Source organism: Primulina tabacum, chromosome 18 (assembly GCF_025594145.1).
Source record: "Primulina tabacum isolate GXHZ01 chromosome 18, ASM2559414v2, whole genome shotgun sequence".
Lineage (NCBI taxonomy): Eukaryota > Viridiplantae > Streptophyta > Magnoliopsida > Lamiales > Gesneriaceae > Primulina > Primulina tabacum.
The window spans coordinates 14,509,382-14,527,490 of NC_134567.1; positions in this window are offsets into that span (position 1 = coordinate 14,509,382).

Sequence of the window (18,109 nt, forward strand, 5' to 3'; positions counted from 1 at the left end):
CTAGTACTTGTGTGGCCCTCAATGGTTCATTGATACAACTAGCCGTGGGTTCACATCTCCATGTGATTCAGACTAAACATGTCCTTATATGAGCATACCCCAATTGCTCCATTCTTACTTATCAACTCCTTATAACAAGAACGTCAGAAATCAAGTCTAATAGTACCCAACCAATCATGTTAAACGCCTAGCAGCATCGCTTAAATGATTCCCTAGGTATCAAATGATAGTGGCTGCAAGAACCATTCAATTATGGTTAGCGTGCAGTACGGTCCCTTCAACTCATATATCCCGATCGATTCGACAACCATTGGTTTATCGAGAGTTGTCAATGAATCGATACTATGTGTCATGTCGTAATTGCATCGATGGTGTAATCTATGAAACCTCTCTCATAATTACCACCATACTCTGATTATAGATTTCAACCTACATATACATGAGAACACAAAGGATATCCATACCCGAAGGTAAGCGGTGAATCCCCGACTACAATGCATCGACTCCTATATGTTTCGACAGAACACCCAACCTTGCCACCTGATGACCCCATGAGAGTCGGTAAACAAGTCAAAGTGTAATTCTAGCACATAGAGTCTCAATGTTGTCCCGGGTCATAAGGACTAATAATGTACAACCATAAACTAGGACTTTTTCACTCGATAGGTGAGAACCACTTGGAAAGTCCTTTAAGGAGGGTTGTTCAGTGCACTCTACCAGGAGCACCTATCTGCATGCTCGGACATCACAATGTCCCCTACCAATGAAACATGGTACTCACATCGGAGATACTAGTCTCGAACTCGAGCAGCCTATATCCTTCTTAGCGGCGGCTGAATCGATTAGGAACTGTTTAGAATATACAGTATTCCAAATAGGAGTTTCATGATACTCATCATATGAGCATCCCATATTCTTTCTACTATTTGTATATTCAAGGGCTTTATCTATGCAACTAGCATGTGTATACAGATAAAGATTTGCCAAAACAATAATTTCAAATATTATTAAAATAAAGACTGCTTATACATAGAGTTTCATTGTGAACACTCGGCCAACACTTGGCTCGACGGGCACCTACTCTAACAATCTCCCACTTGCACTAGAGCAAACTACCCAAATGCTTCAAACCCAATGATTCGCGATGCATCTCGAATAATGGTCCAGGTAAAGGATTAGCTAGTGGATCAACAACATTATCTGCGGAGCCGACTTTGTCAATCGTGACATCTCCTCTATCCACGATCTCTCGGAGGATGTGGTTTTTTCTCAATACATATTTGGACTTCTGATGAGACCTTGGCTCCTTTGCTTGAGCTAAAGCTCCCGTGTTGTCACACAACACCTGGAGAGGAGCAACTCCATTAGGAATGACGTCCAACTCTTAGACCAAATTCCTTATCCAAATTGCCTCCCTTGCTGCATCTGATGCAGCAATGTATTCGGCCTCTGTGCTGGAATCCGCAATATTGTCTTGCTTGGAACTCTTCCAAGAGACAGCAGCACCATGGAGCATGAATACAAACCCAGAGGTTGACTTCGAGTCATCGATATCGCTTCGGTATAGCCTTCCAATTTCAGTTCTCCACCCCATAGACCAAGAACAATTTATTGGTCCTTCTCAACTACTTGAGGATGTCTTTCACAGCTTTCTAGTGTGGAAGACCAGGGTTCGATTCATATCTACTCACTACACTTAGTGCGAAAGCCACGTCAGGACGTGTAGATATCATCCCATACATGATGCTACCAATCGCAGATGCATAAGGAATGCTTGTCATCGCCGCTGTCTCTGCATCAGTCTTGGGAGACATAGACTTGGATAGGGACACACCATGGCACATTGGTAGATGTCCTCTCTTGGACTCATCCATCGAGAACCGTTTCACGATGGTATCAATGTATGTGGACTGGGTGAGACCAAGCAATCTTTTTTATCTATCTCTATTAGATTTGTATTCCAAATACAAAAGATGCTTCACCCAAGTCCTACATCGAGAACTTACTCGCTAACCATATCTTCGTTGATTGCAACATTCCTACATTATTTCCAATGAGTAGAATGTCATCAACATACAACACCATGGAATGTCACAGCACTCCCACTGACCTTCTTATACACACAGGGTTCGTCAGGATTCTTAGTAAAACCAAACTCTTTGATTGTACTATCGAATCTGAGGTTCCAACTCCTAGATGACTGCTTTAGACCATAAATAGATCTTTGAAGTTTGCATACCATATGCTCACTTCCGATAGATGTAAACCCTTCGGGTTGAGACATGTAAATCTCTTCCTTAATATTCCCATTAAGAAAGGCTGTCTTAACATCCATCTGCCATATCTCATAGTCATACCATGCAGCTATGGCTAGCAATATCCTTATAGACTTGAACATTGCAACTGGAGAAAAGGTTTCCTCAAAGTCAACTCCTTGTCTTTGAGTATATCCTTTTGCCACCAATCGCGCCTTGAAGGTCAATACCTTCCCATCCGCCCCAAGTTTCCTCATGTAAATCCATTTACACCATATAAGAACAATTCCCTCAGGTGGATCCACGAGATTCCACACTTGGTTCGAATACATGAATTCATCTCAGATTCCATCGCTTCAAGCCACTTGGATGAATCGGCATCAGATAATGCTTCCTTGAAGGTCCTTGGATCACATCCATGGTTAGGCTCATCATGGCCCTCTTCAAGAAGCAGATCATACCTCATAGGTGGTCTCAAGACTCTCTCGGATCTTCTAGGAGCTTGTATCTCCTCTCTTGGCTCTTCGGGTGTGGGTTCTACAATTGTGGGTATCTCTCGAACCTCTTCGAGTTCTATCATCTCGCCTTTTCTATCTAATAGAAATTCCTTTTCCAAAAAGGTTGCATTCCTAAAAACAAACACCTTTGTTTCTTGGGGATGATAGAAGTAGTATCCAACCGAATTCTTTGGATATCCCACAAAGTAACATAAAATGGATCGACTACCCAATTTATCTCCCACTACCTGCTTCACATAAGCAGGGCACCCCCATATTCTAAGACAAGAATATTTGGGTGGCTTACCCATCCATATCTCATATGGTGTCTGCCTTTGAATGGACATTTAATGGAATATCTTTAAATTTTAAGTTATAGAGATCGTTTTCAAGTTCACCAGTACCAATCAAAAATTCATTCATGTAAATGTTGCAAACACCTTTGCAAAATAAACAAGAATATCCATTTTTATCAGCATAGAAATGAAACAATGTTTTTCACAAAATTAGGTACAAACAAAACATCTCATAAAATTAACTTAAACTATTGTTCAACAATAAGTAAACATCTTCAACAGCCTTGGCAGCAACTCTTGCTCCATTGCCCATCCTTAAGAAGGTCACACCTTCCCTAAGCTTTCTACTTCTTCCCATCACCTGCAAATCATTACAGAGATGTGAGCCACATCCTGTATCCAATACCCAAGAAGTAGAGTTAATGTTTAATTCGATATAGAACATACCGTTTCAAGAACTCTTCTGGGCCAGATATTCCTTGCAATTTCGCCTCCAATGTCCAGGCTTCTTACAGTGATGACAAACATCACTAGTCTTGTCAGCCTTAACTGGTGTGGCTGCCACAACGAGATTCGGAGATTGCCTCAACAAGGGCACGTTCTTCTTGGGACGTTGGAAAGAACGCTTCTTTCCCTTCCCATGTGGATCAATCTTCGTACCAGATGAAGAACCCACATAAAGAACCAACTTCTCTTTCTAGATGGTTGATTCAAACGTAACAAGCATATTCACCAACTCCTCAAGGGTCGGCTCCATCTTGTTCATGTTGAAGTTCATCACAAAAGGATCAAATGAGCTAGGCAATGATAACAGCAACACGTCGGTGGTCAACTCCGAAGGCAAGATCAGATCCATACCAACGAGCTTGTCCACGAGCCCAATCAACTTCAGGCCATGCTCATGGACCGAGGTCCCATCTTGCATGTGCAAAGTGATCAGCTCCTTGACGGTAGCATGCCTAAGAGGCCGTGTTTGCTCACCAAAGAGCTCCTAAAGATGCAAATGAATGTCAGCAGCACTCTTTGCATCCTCAAAATGCCTCTGTAGCTCATCATTCATAGAAGTCAGCATATAACACCTGGCTATCAAGTCATGGTCACACCATTCTTTGTAAGCCTGCAATTCCTCAGGACTGCAGTCAGTCGGAGCCTCAACAGGGGGCGACTCAGTCAGTGTATATGCTACCCTTTCTGAATTCAAGACGATTTTTAGGTTTCTTAGCCAAGTGAGGTAATTAGGTCCAGTTAATATGTGTTTGTCGAGTATTACGGATATCGGATTGCGAATCGAAGACAATGTCAATTTGTACTGAAAAGTAAAAACAGATAAATGTTGATGACTATTTAAAATATTTAGTAAGATATGAAGTTTGGACTTTTACTTCATAAATATTTGCTCTTACTGTTTTGACATCTTTCACTACCCTCTAGTGAAAACGGAAAGTTCCTTTCCTCTAGTAGGTACGTAAGGTCCAATTAGCGAATTATGATCCCGAATAATATCAGCCAATCACAATTCCTAAAAGGTATTTTCCAATTGCATCACAATGCAACCCCTACGTAAACTTTTGTCTCACGTTTGATTAGGACCCAATAATATGACGTCGTTCATCTTCACGTGTCAAGCCTTACCCATCGATGTTGAACCTTAATGGACGGTCGCCATGAGTTCCCTCAATAATATGAGCCGAAATTATGGGAGTTCCACGTAGTTCACATCACCATGTCAATGGATGTCACAGCTTTCCGGCACCCAGGGCCCCCCCAATAATATGAGCCGAGCCCCGAGTACAGGTAGCGTTCATTAGGCACCCATTGTCGATGGAAGACATGGAAATTATAAACAAATTTATAATTCCCCTTTTCGGGCTTGATATTAATTTTGAATCTTATTCAAAATGAGGGTTTTTAATTTTGAAAGGTCTCATCATTAATTTTATTTAAAAGCTCGCCATGTTTGATCGTATGTTTGCCGGATTCATGCAACTTTGTTATTATCATAATAATAACGCACATACTCATTATTTATAACATATCATGCATATATTATAAACTGTAAACAAACAAGGATGATCAATCGCCCCAATACTAATGGCCCGTGTGAGCTAAACACGGACCTAGATCCAATCCTAGGGTAATGCAAGGGATGCAAATGCAACTATTACATTAGCTTCCAATATTTACATGTATTCGATGTTCATAATCATCATGGCCACCATCTTCCAATCTTGATCATCCACTATACTAATATTTACAAATAAATATCCATGGCAAATAGGGATACATCTCATGTGGGGTGGGAACGGGCCATAAACCAAGCCCACTTTATAAATTGATAATTATTACAATCATTCAACACAAAATATCCTAGCATACACCTAGCAAATTGGGCTTGGGCTTTTGATCATCCTTCATGCATAATATCACATATCATACACCATCAATTAATTATCACAATAATTAATTGATCCAATATTATATATCTTGATTCAATCACTAACCGCCATGATTATAAACTAAATTAACAAAGTATACAAACACCTTTGTCTACTTTCAAATTAATTTATTTCTAACCGAATTTCTTGTAAATCACCATTTACTATAAATATTTAAAGTCCAACTTAAAATATTTATTTCATGAGAAAATATTTGCAACTTTTGTAATTTTAAACTTAAGGGCCCAAAAATTCACAAATATGTTAATTATCTAATGTCCCAACAACATCAAGGCCCATGACACTTTGATTATCCAAAACACTTTTGGAAACCCTAGTCGTCATCGCCGTCGCCAGAGCTCCGTCGCCGGATTCTGGCCAACTTACCAAAAATTTTATTTTTTTTATTTAAAACATGGGGCTGTTCGGGCAGCCCCTTGGGCTGCCTTAGCTGCCCAAAATTCCCCCGAAACCGGCCTTGATTCGATGCAAAATATTAGTCTCATGCGGTTAGAAATCAATCTCAATATAATATCTTGTAATTGTTACACAAAATCGTAACCATAGCTCGGATACCACTTGAAAGAGGATCGGTTACGGTGACCGGAAGCGCAACGGAAGTTAAAATTTTTTATTTTTCATGAAGAAATTTTCGGCCACATCATGATATTGTGTAGCAAATACAATAAAACACCAAAAATCATACATAGGGTGTTTTAGAATTTACCTTTCAATCACAAGGATTGATGTATGGCTCCAACTAAGGTGTAAACACCTTAGCTCTTCAATGGTAGAAACTATCTTCAAGCTTACTTTGAGCACTCCTTGCTCAACTATTAAGCCCACCACCAACTAGGTAGATCCCCTCTTAATTTGCACTAGTAAACTAAGAGGATTTTTCAATGAGAATTATTTTCTTTTTTAAACACTTGAAGAAAAATGAGAGAAAAATGAGGAGGAAATTTTTCAAAATTTCGGCCAACATGTGTGTGTGGGAGGGGGAAAGACTTTTCTTGGGTGTAGAAAAAGTAGAGACAACATTTTGCATGCCATGCCAATTTTTTAATAAAAAGTATTCTCCAACCTTTCACCTCCCAAGCATGCAATGTCATGTGGGCTTGTAACAATTACAAAGGGCCCATAGACTTTTAATTTAAATTGTCTCAAATATATTTGAGCCCAATTAGACTTTACTTGATTTTACTCAAGCCCACTAGTTAAATAATTATTTCCAATTGGGCTCTATAAGGCCCAATGTTATTTAATGAATTCAACACTTGAATTAATTTAATTATTTGGACTCTACTAGGCCCACTAGTGTTTAAATAATTCAACACTTGAATTAATTTAATTTAGTCCATAATAATGTTTATGAAAATCACAATTTTCAAATACATTATTTACTTGGCCTTTTTTTAATTTAGGAACACATTCATAAATTAAAATTTACATTTCTCTCATAGAAGTCATACTTCTATTTTTCTCAACGCTTATAAACTCATTTATAAGCCGTTCAACACTTTGAACTATTTTACTTCTCCACGGGATCTAGAAAGCTGGTACTTGTGTGGCCCTCAATGATTCATTGATACAACTAGCCGTGGGTTCACATCTCCATGTGATTCAGGACTAAACATGTCCTTATATGAGCATACCCCAATTGCTCCATTCTTACTTATCAACTCCTTGATAACCAGAACGTCAGAACTCAAGTCTGATAGTACCCAACCAATCATGTTAAACGCCTAGCAGCATCGCTTACATGATTCCCTAGGTATCAAATGATAGTTTCTGCAAGAACCATTCAATTATGGTTAGCGTGCAGTACGGTCCCTTCAACTCATATATCCCGATCGATTCGACAACCATTGGTTTATGGAGAGTTGTCAATGAATCGATACGATGTGTCATGTCGTAGTTGCATCGATGGTGTAATCTATGAAACCTCTTTCATAATTACCACCATACTCTGATCAGAGATTTCAACCTACATACACATGAGAACACATAGGATATCCATACCCGAAGGTAAGCGGTGAATCCCCGACTACAATGCATCGACTCCTATATGTTTCGACAGAACACCCAACCTTGCCACCTGATGACCACATGAGAGTCGGTAAACAAGTCAAAGTGTAATTCTAGCACATAGAGTCTCAATGTTGTCCCGGGTCATAAGAACGAATGGTGTACAACCATAAACTAGGACTTTTCCACTCGATAAGTGAGAACCACTTGGAAAGTCCTTTAAGGAGGGTTTTTTAGTGCATTCTATCAAGGAGCACCTATCTGCATGCTCGGACATCACAATGTCCCCTACCAATGAAACATGGTACTCACATCGTAGATACTAGTCTCGAACTCGAGCGGCCTATATCCTTCTTAGCGGCGGCTGAATCGACTAGGAACTGTTTAGAATATACAGTATTCCAAATATGAGTTTCATGATACTCATCATATGAGCATCTCATATTCTTTCTACTATTTGTATATTCAAGGGCTTTATCTATGCAACTAGCATTGGTATACAGATAAAGATTTGCCAAAACAATAATTTCAAATATTATTAAAATAAAGACTGCTTATACATAGAGTTTCATTGTGAACACTCGGCCAACACTTGGCTCGACGGGCACCTACTCTAACATTTTCGATCCTGCATCTATTGATTTTAACATTGAGAGTTGATCATATTCCATTGTTATTGATGTATTCTTTTTTCCTATCTATGTTAGAGTGAGCTTATGTGTAGAAAATGCCTCCTAAACGAAAGGTTACTGAAGGGGATGATAGGACCCCTACCACTGATAGGACTACCAACGTTGTAGATGAATTCAGTAAATTAATACAACAAGCGAAAGTTCATGGTGAACAAATTCAACAGTTGTTGAGCCTGCATACCTCAACCTAGGGTCATGGTCAAGGAAGAGGACAGAGTATAGTGTAAAGCACCGAAGGTAGTTCTTATGAATTATTCAGGCGAATGAACCCTCCCGAATTTGTCAGTGGTGCCGATCCACTCGTAGCTCTTGAATTGGTTAAATCATTGGAGGCTATATTTGACTATCTGAATGAAACGTCTTGCCCTTTTTATTGCTTTAAAAGTACTATAAAATTTTTTTTTAACACTCAATTTTCGGCCATATACATTTTCCACATGAAAATATTTTATCCCTTTTAAAATAAAATACCAACCACCTAACATTTTAAAAATCAAGTGCAATATCCATAAAATGAAATCGTCAACTGTTATACCAATCCTAAAAAGCAATAATTTGAAAAGTAAAGCACATACTAAACCTCTCAAAAATCTCTCAAAAGCATAAATAAATAGTCTTAAAAATCTTTATCTTAAATCAGTAACCATAAAACATAATGCGAAAAATAGTAGCGCTGGTCCTCGGGTTGTGTGCACCTTCAGTCCAGTCAAATCACCCGTCAAGACCTCCCTCAAACTCACCTGTATCCATCACACCTAGTGAGTCTAAAGACTCAACACATCATCATCTTTATAGCAAGTAATACGTAATACAGTCAACATATAACAGTGAAAAATATTTGTACTTAAAATATCGTTTTCAAGAAGATGCATAAACTTCAAACATGAACATTTTCGTAAATCTTTTATGATGCATGAACTTTAAATAGAAACATTTTCAAAATGATGCATCAACTTTAAGCATAAACATTTTCATGACATGCATCACATAAACCTTAACCTTTTCCCTTTTTTTTTCCTCAACATGACATGACATAAAACATTTTTTCATGATCATAAACATTTTTCCTTTTCCTTTTCTTTTTCCTTTGTTGAATTCAGATCGTTAATTGTGACTTTCCTCAAACCTGAAAAGTCGATGGATCCATCTACGTGTAACCACAGTACTGGGTGGCGGGGACACCAGCAACACTCTCACCGGTCAACTGGGCCCTGGCCTATCATGATTGAATAGAAATACGATCGTCGGGGCTCCCTCTGAGGCCTTCTCCCATAAATGGGCTCCCTCTAGGGCCTTCTCCCCTCACGATGTTCTCATTCCTACCTCAAACCTCATATCCTCATAAACTCATATTCGCAATAATGGAAACACGAACGTCGGGCTCCCACTGGGACCATCACCCTCACGACATCGCCATCATTAACGAATTATTCACAATCACTTCACTTCCTTCAACATTTAACATTCTCATCACTTTATAAAAATCATGCATAACATAACATTTTGTTTTTTAAACCAAGCATGCAACACGTCTTTTAAATGTCTTCCTTAATTCATAAAAATCTCATAGACATTTAAAAAAATCATAATTTAATCATGAACATTTCATAAACATTTAAAATGACATTTTACCCTCAAAACATGTAAAATAACATTTTTACATATTAAATCATAACCATCTAAAATTCCTTAAGCATTTAAAATATCATTTTACATATAAAATCTCATAAAAATTTAAAATATAATTTTAACAAAAAAAATTCTTTAAACATCCATAACTATAAAAATAATCATATTAGCACATAAAACAGCATTCAGAGTACTGCCATGACGTTTACTAATTTTTAGGTGTAAAAAGATCGTTTTACCCCTGGACTGTAAAATTCCCCGTTTTTGAATTTTTCTTGAATTCATTGACTCTAATATGTCTCGAAATAATTATTTAAGCTTACATGAATTTTCCCATATTTTTATTTGTCTTAAATCGATGACTTTTAATTTATTTTTTAAATATGGCGTATTAATACGTTTTAATCCCGAATTAAGCCAAACCTTAATATAAAATTCCCAAATTACAAACTTAGACTTTCAATAATTATTTAAGCTTAAATATAATTTTCCATAATTTTATGATGCTTAAAACTAGGCTTTTCAATTAACTCGTTAATTAGCGTTTCGTGCGGCGATTAAATTCCCTATTAAATTTAAAACTTATTATTTTGATCCCAAATTTTAAACATAACATTTTTAAGATTTATTCTACCCTTCCAAGTCATGAGCCACCCCCGTGGACCCATTGATCAATTTTTCCTTCTTAAATTTTTGTTTTTGACCCTTAATCGAACGCACCGAGCCATCTCCTAATTTACTTGAGCCACGCCCGAGCCACCTTAAGCAAAAACCTAGCCAACCCACCTAAGGACCCTACTTCGGCAAGCCCAGCCCCAAAACATGAACTAAATTGCTCAAAAACTTTCTGGAAGTCGACCCATGTTTCTGCGTGTGTGTGTGTGTAGTGTCCTTAAACAAAAGAGCTCCTATCTAGTCTAGGACTTCTCCCAAACCTTAACCACCGAACCCACCTAACCCTGACCATCCCTGGACCGCGTCCAGACGAAGCTCAGACCACCCCAGCCCCCAGACCTGAGCAGCGAACCCCTGAAGCTTGACAGCACCTCACGCTCAACCTTGCTGCCATGCAACTTCCTCTCGTTCAATGGGCCAGCAGCCAACCCAACTGTCCCATGCCCCTAGGCCCGACCCATGCCCATCATCCTAGGACCCTAAGGACCTAGCCTAGCCCAGCCCAGCCCAGACCCCCTGGCCGAGCCCCTGTCTTCCCCGCACCAGCAGCAACCCCCTGCGTTGCTTCCCTTGTAACTCACGGGTTGGAGTCCTAGCTTGCTACGACTCCTTCCCAGCCTCTTGTCTCGAGTCCTAGCGTGGCTAGAACTCTTCCCTTGACCCACCCATGACCTTAGCTAGCCCTGGTCACAGCCGAGCTGAGCCACAGCCCAAGTTTCCCCTTTAACCGATCACCTTGGCCCCTAAACACCATATTTCTGTTCCGCTTGCATATTTCTGGTTTGCTGCTATTATGCGTGAGTTCTAGGCCTATAAAATTGTGTAAATACATTCTTATACATATCCTAATACATGACAGTCCCTTTTCCATCATACAAACATGATTTTGAAACAAAACCCAAGCCTTAAAAATTCCATGATCATGAAAAACGAAAATAAATAACATCTCACTTGTTTTCATGCAAAACACATTTAAATAAATACTATGGTGAGATGGATGAGTAAAAGGAGAATATGACGTGCCTTTGCGTTTTATACGCACGAAAATCCGTTGACGACGAAGAACGGGACACAAACTTGGCTTGTTCTAACTTGCACCCTTCGAAAATCTCTTCTAAAGTGTGAGTATGTGTGCCGTGAGGTTTAAGAGAGGGGTGGGGAGAGTTTTCCGATTTTGAAAGAGTGGGAGGTGTGATTTGTGATGCTAGGTGTAGGGTTTTTAACCTATTATATACTACATAATTAAACTAATTAAGGTTTAGGCCCATTAAGCCTTCTAATTAAGCCCATTAGTTTAATTAAGATTTAAATAAAATATAAACAAAGTTTTTGTTTAAATAAATTTGTGAATTTATTAGCCGGGTTGCCAAAAAGCTCGTATTTTAGTTGAAAACCCAACACCGATAAAATTTACGTCCCGGCGTATAAAATCACCTTATTTTCAAAAATCCTAAAAAGCATCAACCATCTTTTAAATAATTAAAAATATTTATTTAATAAAAACATTTTACGTTTTTCAGCCATCGGTCTCCGTTCCTTGATCGTCACTTTAATATCCCTTAAAAATACATTTTAATGAATCCATCTCGAAAAATATATTTTAAACATGCAATATGCACAACATAAATAATTAATGCAATTAAAACATTTAAATAAAATAAATGAGCATTTAATAATTCAAATACATGTGGTTCGTGTGCACCTTTAAATTTTCGGGGCGTTACAATCTTCCCCCTTCAATTGAATTTCGTCCTCGAAATTCGCTTATCCTTAATAACCCAAAGTTTAGATTCAGTTCTAGTATCCCAAAAATCTACGCTTCCGCTGCACTACTCTGATAAAACTTAAGTTCTAGAGTGTCCTTACGTCTCCTTGATCCCGATTAAATTTTTTCCTTCTAAACCCTTGTTTTCAATTCGCAACTTAAAAAGACCCAAATGATTTAGTGCTATTACAATTATAACCTCGAATTTCAACTTTTCTTACAATCCCAATGTAAAAAGATGGATAACCAAACTTATCGTATATTACTTTCCTTATTTTATACCCAAAATGTTCATCAACTTATAAAATTTTAATATTAAAATCTCAAACGCATCCGCTAACGCTTAGATTTTCAAGCCTAATATCGATTCATTCTTAGAAACTCTTGATTAAAATTTCTTATAACACTATAACCAAGATATCCCAAGGTTTCAAATATTCTTAAAAGTCTAATTCATCACAATTCTTATTATTTAATTCATTCAATTATCGCTTAATGCTAAATTAGTCTCCAAATTCCTTAATATTTGCAAAAATCATTTCTTAATGTCCTAAAAAATTATTTTAATTGGTCCTTATTTTAAAAATTCTTTAATTAACCCATAAATTTTTGGCATTCTTAATTTTCTTCTACAGGTTTCCCATAGCATAATTTCGATTAATTTAAACTTATTTACCCAAAAATCAATTCCTATAACCAATCTTACCTTTCGTCAAAATTTAAAATCCCAATTTATACATTTCTATACTCCCAAAGTCGTTACAAATCCTCGAATCATTATTACTTATGAATAATTCCCAAAAATTAATTCAACTAGTAACCACGAATCATAAATATTTTCTTAGAAAATCTACGTGTCTTAAAATCCTTCATAATATTCACGATTAACTTATGACCCAAAAAATAGAACGTCAATACTAAAACCCAAAAATCAACATCGTCCCATTTCCACCACCAAACCACATGCGTTAAAATCAATTAATTTCTTATTTCATATCGTATCATGTATAAAAATTCTAATGCATATAAAACATATATCCTCATAATGCTATTCAACATGTGACGTAAACATATGATTAATATAATTATGCAGTTAACATCATAAAATCATATAAAGCATGTAAAATTACAAGCTGAGGCTTGACGACTGATCTTTCCGGCACTGAAGGTGGCACAACCCTTTACAGGACCTTTGCTCTAATACCAACTGAAACGTCTTGCCCTTTTTATTGCTTTAAAAGTACTAGAATTATTTTTTTTTTAACACTCAATTTTCAGCCATATGCATTTTCCACATGAAATTATTTTTATAAAATATTTTACCCTTTTAAAATAAAATACCAACCACCTAACATTTTAAAAATCAAGTGCAATAGCCATAAAATGAAATCGTCAACTGTTGTACCAAACCTAAAAATCAATAATTTGAAAAGTAAAGCCCATACCAAACCTCTCAAAAATCTCTGCAAAAGCATAAATAAATAGTCTTAAAAATCTTTATCTTAAATCAGTAACCATGAAACATAATGCGGAAAATAGTAGCGCTGGTCCTCGGGTTGTGTGCACATTCAGTCCAGTCAAATCACCCGTCAAGACCTCCCTTAAACTCACCTACATCCATCACACCTAGTGAGTCTAAAGACTCAACACACCATCATCTTTATAGCAAGTAATACGTAATACAGTCAACATATAACAGTGAAAAATATTTGTACTTAAAATATCGTTTTAATGAAGATGCATAAACTTCAAACATGAACATTTTCGTAAACCTTTTATGATGCATGAACTTTAAATAGAAACATTTTCAAAATGATGCATCAACTTTAAGCATAAACATTTTCATGACAGCATCACATAATCCTTTCCTTTTTCCCTTTTTTTTTCCTCAACATGAAATGACATAAAACATTTTTTCATGATCATAAACATTTTTCCTTTTTTTTTTTTTTTTCCTTTGTTGAATTCAGATCGTTAATTGTGACTTTCCTCAAACCTGAAAAGTCGATGGATCCATCTACGTGTAACCACAGTACTGGGCGGCGGGGGACACCAGCAACACTCTCATCGTTCAACTGGGCCTTGGCCTATCAAGATCGAATAGAAATACGATCGTCGGGGCTCCCTCCGGGGCCTTCTCCCATAAATGGGCTCCCTCTGGGCCTTCTCCGCTCACGATATTCCCATTCTTACCTCAAACCTCATATCCTAATAACCTCATATTCGCAATAATGGAAACACGATCGTCGGACTGCCACTGGGACCATCACCCTCACGACATCGCCATCATTAACGAATTAGTCACAATCACTTCACTTCCTTCAACATTTAACATTCTCATCACTTTATAAAAATCATGCATAACATAACATTTTGTTTTTGAAACCAAGCATGCAACACGTCTTTTAAATGTCTTCCTTAATTCATAAAAATCCCATGGACATTTAAAAAAATCATAATTTAATCATGAACATTTCATAAACATTTAAAATGACATTTTACCCTCAAAACTTGTAAAATAACATTTTTATATATTAAATCATAACCATCTAAAATTCCTTAAGCATTTAAAGTATCATTTTACATATATTAAATCTCATAAATATTTAAAATATCATTTTAACATAAAAAAATTCTATAAAAATCCTTAACTATAGAATTAATCATATTAGCATATAAAACAGCATTCTGGGAAATGCCATGATGTTTACTAATTTTTAGGTGTAAAAAACTCGTTTTACCCCTGGACGTAAAATTCCCCGTTTTTGAATTTTTCTTGAATTCATTGACTCTAACATGTCCGAAATAATTATTTAAGCTTACATGAATTTTCCCATATTTTTATTTGTCATAAATCGATGACTTTTAATTTATTCTTTAAATATGTCGTATTAATGCGTTTTAATCTCGAATTGAGCCAAACCTTAATAAAAAATTCCCAAATTACAAACTTAGACTTTAAATAATTATTTAAGCTTAAATATAATTTTCCATAATTTTATGAAGCTTAAAACTAGGCTTTTCTATTAACTCTTTAATTAGCGTTTCGTGCGGCGATTAAATTCTCGATTAAATCCAAAACTCATTATTTTGATCCCAAATTTTAAACATAACATTTTAATATTTATTCTACCCTTCCAAGTCATGAGCCACCCCCGTGGACCCATTGATCAATTTTTACTTCTTAAATTTTTCGTTTTTGACCCTTAATCGAACGCACCGAGCAATATCCTAATTTACTCGAGCCACGCCTGAGCCACTTTGAGCCAAAACCTAGCCAACCCACCTAAGGACCCTACTGTGCAACCCAGCCCAAAAAAATGAACCTAAATCGCTCAAAAACTTTCTGGAAGTCGACCCATGTTTCTGCATGTGTGTGTGTGTAGTGTCCTTAAACAAAAGAACTCCTATCTAGTCTAGGACTCCTCCCAACCCTTAACCACCGAACCCAACTAACCCTGAACATCCATGGACCGCGCCCAGACCACCCCAGCCCCTAGACCCGAGCAACGAACCCCTGAAGCTTGACAACACCTCACGCTCAACCTTGCTGCCATGCACCTTCCTCTCGTTCCATGGGCCAGCAGCCAACCCAACTATCCCAGCCCCTGGCCCGACCCATGCCCATCATCCTAAGACCCTAAGGACCTAGCCTAGCCCAGCCCAGACCCCCTAGGCCGAGCCCCTCTCTTCCCCACACCAGCAGCAACCCCCTGCGCTGCTTCTGTTGTAACTCACGGGTTGGAGTCCTAGCGTGGCTAGGACTCCTTCCCAGCCTCTTGTCTCGATCCTAGCATGGATAGGACTCTTCCCTTGACCCACCCATGACCTTAGCTAGCCCTGGGCAAAGTCGAGCTGAGCCACACCCCAATGTTTCCCCTTTAACCGATCACCTTGGCCCCTAAACACCATATTTCTGTCCAGCTTGCATAATTTTGGTTTGCTGCTATTAAGCGTGAGTTCTAGGCCTATAAACTTGTGTAAATACATGCTTATACATATCCTAATTCATGGCAGTCCCTTTTCCATGATCACGAAAAACGAAAATAAATAACATCTCACTTGTTTTTCATGCAAAACATATTTAAATAAATACTATGGTGAGATGGATGAGTAAAAGTAGAATATGACGTGCCTTTGCATTTTATACGCTCGAAAATCCGTTGACGATGAAGAACAGGACACAACCTTGGCTTGTTCTAACTTGCACCCTTCGAAAATCTCTTCTAAAGTGTGAGGGTGTGTGCCGTGAGGTTTAAGAGAGGGGTGGGGAGAGTTTTCAGATTTTGAAAGAGTGGGAGGCGTGAGTTGTGATGCTAGGTGTAGGGTTTTTAACCTATTATATACTACATAATTCAACTAATTAAAGCCTAGGCCCATTAAGCCTTCTAATTAATCTCATTAGTTTAATTAGGATTTAAATAAAATATAAACAAAGTTTTTGCTTAAATAAATTTGTGAATTTAATAGCCGGGTTGCCAAAAAGCTCGTATTTTAGTTTCAAACACAACACCGATAAAATTTACGTTCCGGCGTACAAAATCAACTTAAAACCCCTTATTTTCAAAAATCCTAAAAAGCATCAACCATATTTTAAATAATTAAAAATAATTATTTAATAAAAACATTTTATGTTTTTCAGCCCTCGGTCCCCGTTCCTCGATCGTCACTTGAATATCCCTTAAAAATACATTTTAATGCAACCATCTCGAAAAATATATTTTAAGCATGCAATATGCACAACATAATTAATTAATGCAATTAAAACATTTAAATAAAATACATGAGCATTTAATAATTCAAATTATGTGGTTCGTGTAGATCTTTAAATTTTCGGGGACGTTACAATGAAGTTCGTAGATCAAGATAGAGTGAGTTGTACTGTGTTTATGCTAATGAAAGCTGCCCGCATGTGGTGGGAAGCTACTAAAGTGACTGTTAATGTCCATGAGTTAAAATGGAATGAGTTCAAAGAGTTATTTTATGTCAAGTATTTTTCAAGAGAAGTTAAAGAGAAGAATGTTAAAGAGTTTCTTGAATTGAGACAAGATTCCTTGTCTGTTGCTGAATATACCTTGAAATTTGAAGAAGGATGTGTGTTTGTTCCGTTCATTACCGAGAATGATAAAGACAAAGGAGAACACTTCCTTCGTGGGTTGAAACCGGAAATTCAAAGGGATGTTCATATGGCCAAGGTGATCACTTATCAAGATATCGTTGAAAGAGCTTTACTTGCCGAGCACGATGAACAAGAAATTGAAAAGGAGCGACAATTAAGAAGGCAAGCTTTTCAAGCGAGAGGGCAAGTACTAGTACTCGAGGTGGTCACAAAGGAAAAGGCAAAATGGAACAACACAATAAACCTTCTGCGCCTTCTTCAGAGATGGAGCGACCATTATGTCCTAAATGTGGCAAGCCACATAAAGGTGTGTGTCTAGTGGGAAGTGGCCGACGTTATATATGTGACGTACCGTTCTATTTAACTACTTGAAATTTGCAGGAAAAATAAAAATTTTCTTAAATACAAAATAAACTTTCAAAATTGCATTAAAATAAATTTCTCGTCTAAAATTTTTGCAATAAAAAACAACACAACCAAATTTGCCAAAAGTAATAATCGTTTAAACATCATAAACACTTCATAAAAATCATAGTACTTGAAACAACATGCAAAAAAGTATTCATAAAAACATGGGCGGTCCTCGGGTTTAGCCTCCTGCTCAGTCCAAGCCAGCTCATTGGTCCCCACCCCTCGTCTCCTCAAAGTCATCCTTACCTGCAACGATCAAGTCTAGTGAGCCTAAAGACTCAACATATATAAACTGAAAATAACAAGT